This window comes from Eschscholzia californica, unplaced genomic scaffold (genome assembly GCF_041429995.1).
Source record: "Eschscholzia californica isolate CP2 unplaced genomic scaffold, dmEscCali1.0.p SCAF_4, whole genome shotgun sequence".
Lineage (NCBI taxonomy): Eukaryota > Viridiplantae > Streptophyta > Magnoliopsida > Ranunculales > Papaveraceae > Eschscholzia > Eschscholzia californica.
Genome location: NW_028238461.1, coordinates 45,721,270 through 45,727,945, shown reverse-complemented (window position 1 = coordinate 45,727,945; position 6,676 = coordinate 45,721,270). Strand labels below are relative to the sequence as shown.

At 33.4% G+C, this 6,676-nt stretch overlaps 1 pseudogene; it reads left to right on the top strand.

Annotated features, from left to right (window-relative positions):
* Positions 1-5,481: 5,481 nt before the first annotated feature.
* LOC147545156 (indole-3-acetic acid-induced protein ARG7 pseudogene) lies at positions 5,482-5,940 on the top strand (annotated as a pseudogene).
* Positions 5,941-6,676: the final 736 nt, after the last annotated feature.

The window sequence follows — 6,676 nt, the reverse complement described above, 5'->3', positions numbered from 1 at the left end:
TTTGGCAAGAAGCGCTGTGTTATCAAGTTCTCGCAAGTGAATACCCAGTCCCCCTTTTTTTTTTTACTATTGTATTGGAGATTCTCTATGACAATGGAACTGCTCGTATTAAACCTCCAAAATATGGAATGTTTCAATAGAATAAGTCAAATACAAAACTAATCCAACACTCTATCATATGGGTGACTTTGTTGTACTTTCTTCCACCTAATAATGACCTTCTTTCCAAGTCATAATAATAGCTTACATAATTATTAACTAATTTAAGAACTTGTCAACTAATCATTCATGATAAGTCTTTAATATCAACATTAACTTCTTCAAGCTGATATATAATTATACTCTGATCTGCCATTAATTTTGAATTTAATGATGTTAATGAGACACATAGTGATCTTATAAACCCCTTTAATATTATTACACCACCTCATACTCTTCAATTAACGACGAAAGGAAACTAATATAATTGAAAAATGATCATATTATAAATTTAATATCATATTATAAACTTGTTGTTATTGACTAATGCTTGGACCTGGATCAAATTCACATTCAAATTTTTATCCAAATTCAAGGTACTGATCCCTAGACATTTGTTAAACTTGAAATAATCTGAAAATTGGAATCTCAGATCTGTATTCATGTTATATAATTTAACCCATGAACTCCGCCGCAATAAAATTAAATATAAAACTAAAAGGCAATGTACATGGAATTAGCCAGCTAATTACAATTAATATATCATAATTTGGATTGATAAGATAATCATACTAAAAAAATTAACTTAAACACTGAACTAATTTAGGTTTGGTTGCTAATATGGATAAAGAGATTCCATTTATGTTGTAGGTAATAAAAAAGAAAGAATCTTACTTGTGTGAACATTTAAACTAACTAGGTTATATCATGATTATCTTATTATACCTAGGTTATATCACAAAGCTCTCCTTTAGCTAGCTTTGTCAACAAAAGCACCTAATTAACTTTATCATATAACTACATGATCTTATCAAGACCCAGTGCTTAGAAACATACTGTATGTATTATATACATCATTGAACTTTAACAACTAAGTTAATTCAAGGGAAAATGAAACTTACATTATTTGGATAATTATTAAGGATCCACACGGATCCGATCCGGTTACACTCGGACACCCGAGTAATCGGCCCATGAGATGTAGTTTAATCAGTCAACTTTAATTATAATTTCATGTATCTTTAATAGTTATAGTTAGGATTGTATTACTTTCTTATAAATACTTGTAAACCAGTTACAGAATAAATAGACAGAAAGAATCATTTTCAAACTATTGTTGTTATCTCTGATTCATATCTCTCGGCTCATATCCTCCTCTCTCTCCCATTCAGTTATCATTCATTTATAAGAGAATAACCCCTCTTCACAGCAATTCATCATGTTAATTATTATACACGGATTAGTACATCTTATATCAAGGTAAAATAAGAACAGAATTAGAACGCTTGCAAAAAGCTAAGAAAATCTCCAATGGAATACTCAAGCTCTTAACCTTTTATTGCCATTTAGGATTTCTACAGTTTTAGTTAAAAGAACAATTCCCAAATGGGACACTATTCGATACTCGGTGATGATGTGGAAGCATTTATTACTAAAAAAAATCTCTAGAGAAAAGCTCTAAAATTAGGGTGTCTCTTTGAGTTTTCTAAGTATCACCTTATCACACTCTAAAATTTTAATCAGTAGAAAACTTTTATTTTTAATTATTTTTTCTTATAAAATTTTAAAAATGGCGTGTATATCAAATAGAGTTATTTTAGAGATCTCGATTAGAGAAATTTTCTTTTAGAATGTTTATATTAGAGTTTTTATTCAGTATCCGATAAGAGATGCTACGAGAAAAAAGTATAGCAACTTATTTTCTTGACTTCTCATCTTTTTTTGTTAAGATCATCATCGAAATTCTCAATCTAAAGCATCATTTCATAGATATCAATTTCTCTTACGCACCTAGAAAATGTAAATAGGGACGAAAAAACCTTCAAATGCAGATCTGGAATTCCACCCCGGCTTTTATTTCTTTTATTACTTAATGTATGTTTTTTGTTGAATATTGTAGTTTGCATTTCCTATATCTTAACAAAAAGAAAAAAAAAATGAGAAGTCGAGAAAATAAGCTGTCCTAACATTCCAACACTGTAAAATTTATCAGGTTCCATTCCCCCAACCCTACAAAACTGCCATCCCAACTGTTTCACTTACATAAATTACATACAGTCTGACTTGGCAAAACTAGAACAGCCTTGTCATCACTCCAAGTAAGTTCCCAAGTTAATAAATCATGTTAATTAACTACTTTTAGTGGTTAACTAAATCCAAAAATAATTTTAGCATCTGGTTTAGCTTCTTTATTTATTGGAATAGAACGATTCGAGGAGACATGGAAATCTCCAATTGGTGAACAAAACAAAATACATAAAATCATAGTAATTTTTTAATCTCAAATTAAGCTAATATATATTTTCCAAAATCTTGTGCCACGTGAATTTTGTCATAGATCCATCAACATATCCAAAGTTTGCAATGTTTTAGGAAATGAAATTAAGCTACTTTGTTTGTGTACCACCTAGAACTATCGCTCCATCTATGATATTATTGTCAGTAGCTCAGGCGACCACATGGCCAAATTAGCATGATCATTTTGTTTTTGTTTTTGTTTTTGTTTGGTTTTCGCATTTTTTGTTGTTATTCGTTTTAATTGTATTTGTTCTTGGTTTTTCTTGGTTTCTCAACAGAATATCAGAATTTCAATTAAATTTTCAGATTTAGATGCTATGATCCTTGAGCCGATTTGGTTTTGAATTTTTAAGATTTAATATGTAGGATCAGTATATAATACTGTAAAAAGATTCACATGGTTACTGACATATTAATGATTTTTCGAGTATTAGAAGGTACAATTTCAGAGAGCGGTTAATTTTTTTAATTATTACCAAGCAATTAAATTAATAAATGAGATTGTTCCGTTAATTGTTTTCATTTGAATAATGTCATCTAAGAAGCTTAAGTAGGTGACGTCTTCTTTAGTGTAATCTAAGTAATATAAAATATACTAATCTCTGTCGGGGAAAACATTGATATTTGTAAATAACTCACCACTATTATATTGTATACTACAAAATCGATAATTGACATGTACACATTACGTTGACCTAAATGTGTTACAGTGGCGGGTTCATGATTAATGTCGAATGCAGACTAACGTCACAAAAAAATGAGACATCTTTTAAAGGAGTTTGTCGATAATTTAGATACTATATATTATTTATTTATTTTATCTTAGGTTATAATATTTACTTCTACATTTTTGTTGATAAATAGTTATTTGTACTTAGTGGAACATATTTTTGCCCTTGATAATTGGTAATCTATTTAACGACGAGTTTGCTAACCAAGACACTCTTTATAGTTTAACATCAATATCAAACGAAACGATGATCTTTTCAAGTGAGAAAGATAAAGAGTTCTCAATGAACAACAATAAATTTGGTTATAATACGAATCATTTGCTCAATCTAAATCATTCAATGTAATATTGTCACATAAAGACAAACATTTTGAAAGCAAAACTTCGAAAAATTTGTCAACAAGATAACGAGAGTGATAGATAAACTTGTATAGCACACTTGAATTTCTAGGTTTTTGGATAGTCTTGATTCTTAAATTTGCGATATAATCAACCCTCAAATTTGTGATAGATACATCTCGTCTATGATCCTAAGTATCCCCAAACATACAAAACTAGAGATTAACAGGGGCTCACTTTTAAGCTATTGGTTAGATGATTAATCTGGGAGAGGAACCCTCAAATCTAGATTTCCAACATTGTGGCGAGCCACCAAAAAGAAATTTGTCACGATTGAAGATAATTTAGGTGGATCTTTTAGCGATGACTCTTGGAATCTTCACTTCTCATGTCCGATTAAAAACTCTGAGATTGGTCTCCTCACCGCCCTCCTTGATACTACTACAGAAGCGACTACTACTCTCAACTCAATGGTAGACTCTCGAAAATGGATGCCTTCTAACAAAGGTTTTTCAGTAGAACAACAAGCAGCAACATCCTCTCAATCTCAAGTTGAAATCTCAAAATGGTTTTGGAACAAGGTTATCCCGTCAAAGGTCTCCTTCCTTTTATGGGCTATAGTGCATAACGCAGTCCCCACAATGGACAACATCATTAATAAAGGTTGCACGGCTCCTAATAGATGCTCTCTTTGCAAGTCCAATTGGGAATCATCAACACATCTCTTCCTCACTTGCCCATTCACTTCTAAAATTTGGGAGTCGATTAATCCCTCTCATCATCTCATTACTAGCAATCAAACCATCTCTCAGGTTCTGACAGAGTGGAATATGAAGAAGGTAACAGATAGGAAATCTTTCATCCGTATATGCATACCTCCTGCCATCGTATGGGCCACTTGGTTAGAGCGAAACAACCGATTAATGAAGAAAGTTTATGATAAATAAGGTTCCATGGAGAATTTAATCACACAAGTGAAAAACTTGATTCATTATTGGGCTTGTAATCAAGAATGGAGTAGCACAACTCCCTTTAGCATTTATATTAGGAATTGAGATGTTTTGAACAGGCTTTAGGCCCACTGTAGAATGCTCTTGTTGTAGTGCCATGGTTGGTTAACCATCTTGTTTCCCTCCATGATTGTACTTTTGTTTTCCCATTAATGAATCTATTTTACCTTCTCTAAAAAAAAAAAATTGCGATATAATCATTTTGGTACTTGCAATTGGTCAAATGATTTGGCGAATTGAACGGTCGATGTATAGGGGAAACCGAAATTAATACCCAGACTCTTACCAATTGGGCAGCGTCAGATTTCTTGATCACTTCAGCAACTTTACAGTAATGATTTGCAAGGGGCTACTACTGATGTCTTTGTGCCTTTCTCTTGCGGTGAAGAGGGCTATAGACTACCCTTGAGGGCTTGACCCCACACAGATCCACCACTAATCTCACCCAACTAGTTAAGTTCTTGTAAAATTAAATCTTAAACGAGTTGTACTTGGCATATTCTTCTTCCTAGACTTCAATTATTCAATTTGTTATTTCATCCTCTATAGTCAACTTCTTCCAGCAATCACCCACTTCCATAACCCTTGGATTATAAATTTTGTGTCCTCGAGATGAGTATCTTAGATATTCAACCGGCACAAATAAAATTCAAGTTATAGAGCAATTAATCTTCCCGTTTTGCCCTCACGTGGTTGTAGGCATTCAGCATAATAAGATAACTTACTTCCGTAATTATGTACTTAAGTAAGGGCATTTATCTAAACCAAAGCCTATAAAATCATCCCCTCCTTTCTCCTTCCCAACAACCTATCTTTCTACAAGTCTACAAAAAACTCTTTCTTCCTCTACATTTTGTCTCCATTGCTCTCTCTCTCTCTCTCTCTGAAAAACTCTTTCGACGGAAAATGACTGCTGGTGTTGCAAAGTGCGGTAAGATTAGATGTATTGTCAGACTCAGGCAACAACTCCGTAGGTGGCGTCAGAAAGCGGCATTAGCAGCTCGCAACTCCGGCGGAAAGATCCCGACTGATGTACCAGCTGGATACGTGGCAGTCAATGTAGGCATCAATCGTAAGAGATACATTGTACGCGCGACGTACCTTAACAATCCAATTTTCGAGAAATTACTCGTCCAAGCCGAAGAAGAATACGGTTTCATAAACCAAGTCGGTCCATTAACGATTCCTTGTGACGAGTCAGTCTTTGAAGATATACTCCGATTCTTATCTCCATCCGATTCCACTAAATCAGCTAGATTTTTCAATCTCCATCGACGTTGTAACTCTGGGTTGAGGAGTAATTTTGATTTCCTGTCCGAATCAAGGCCGCTTCTTAGTGGACCAGTTGACAAATCAGTCTGGTAACTAGTTGAATCGTTATATGATTCAGTATAACGATTCAATAACTCTATCTTCTGATTTTTGGTTCGGATAATTTTCTCACTGGAGATGGCAAATGGGGATTTTAGCCGAGTCGTCCCGAGTTTGAATCGGAGGAAGAACCAAAAAGATGTTCAAGGATGAAGCACTGAGGACAGAAACTATAAAGAATTGACTCTCTCTTATTTTCACATAAAAATTTGTTTTATTAAAATATTTAATTAATTTATAGAGAATTATAAAAAAAAAAAATGTAACATGATGAAAGCTCATTTGATAATCAAACAATACTCTTTTGTGCTCCATTTGTTGTTATTTTTATTGGCATTATTTAAGCATGACCAGGGCAATAGAATTGGTGAAGTGTGATAATCTTGGCCAATCTCAAAAGAGAGTTAGGCCCAAAAGCCTTTTACATAGTTTCACAGCTAATGTTTGCTGGAAGATAAAAAATTGTAACGTTACCATGACCCATAAGGAGAGTGTCTAGCTACACCAACTCTAACATTTCGGAAATGTATTAGCATAATATAATATCGAAACCATTAGAATTTCTAAAGTAGATAAGTCTCTGATCATGTGAGTAGGTTTTTTAGGAGTGTTAGTCGCACTGGACTCTAACATGGGATCATAGTTAAATTATAGCAACGCGTAGGAGACTCAGTAAACTTAGGCTGAAAATTAGAAGCATGCAGTAGCGGTAGGAGAAGATGTGAGTCAT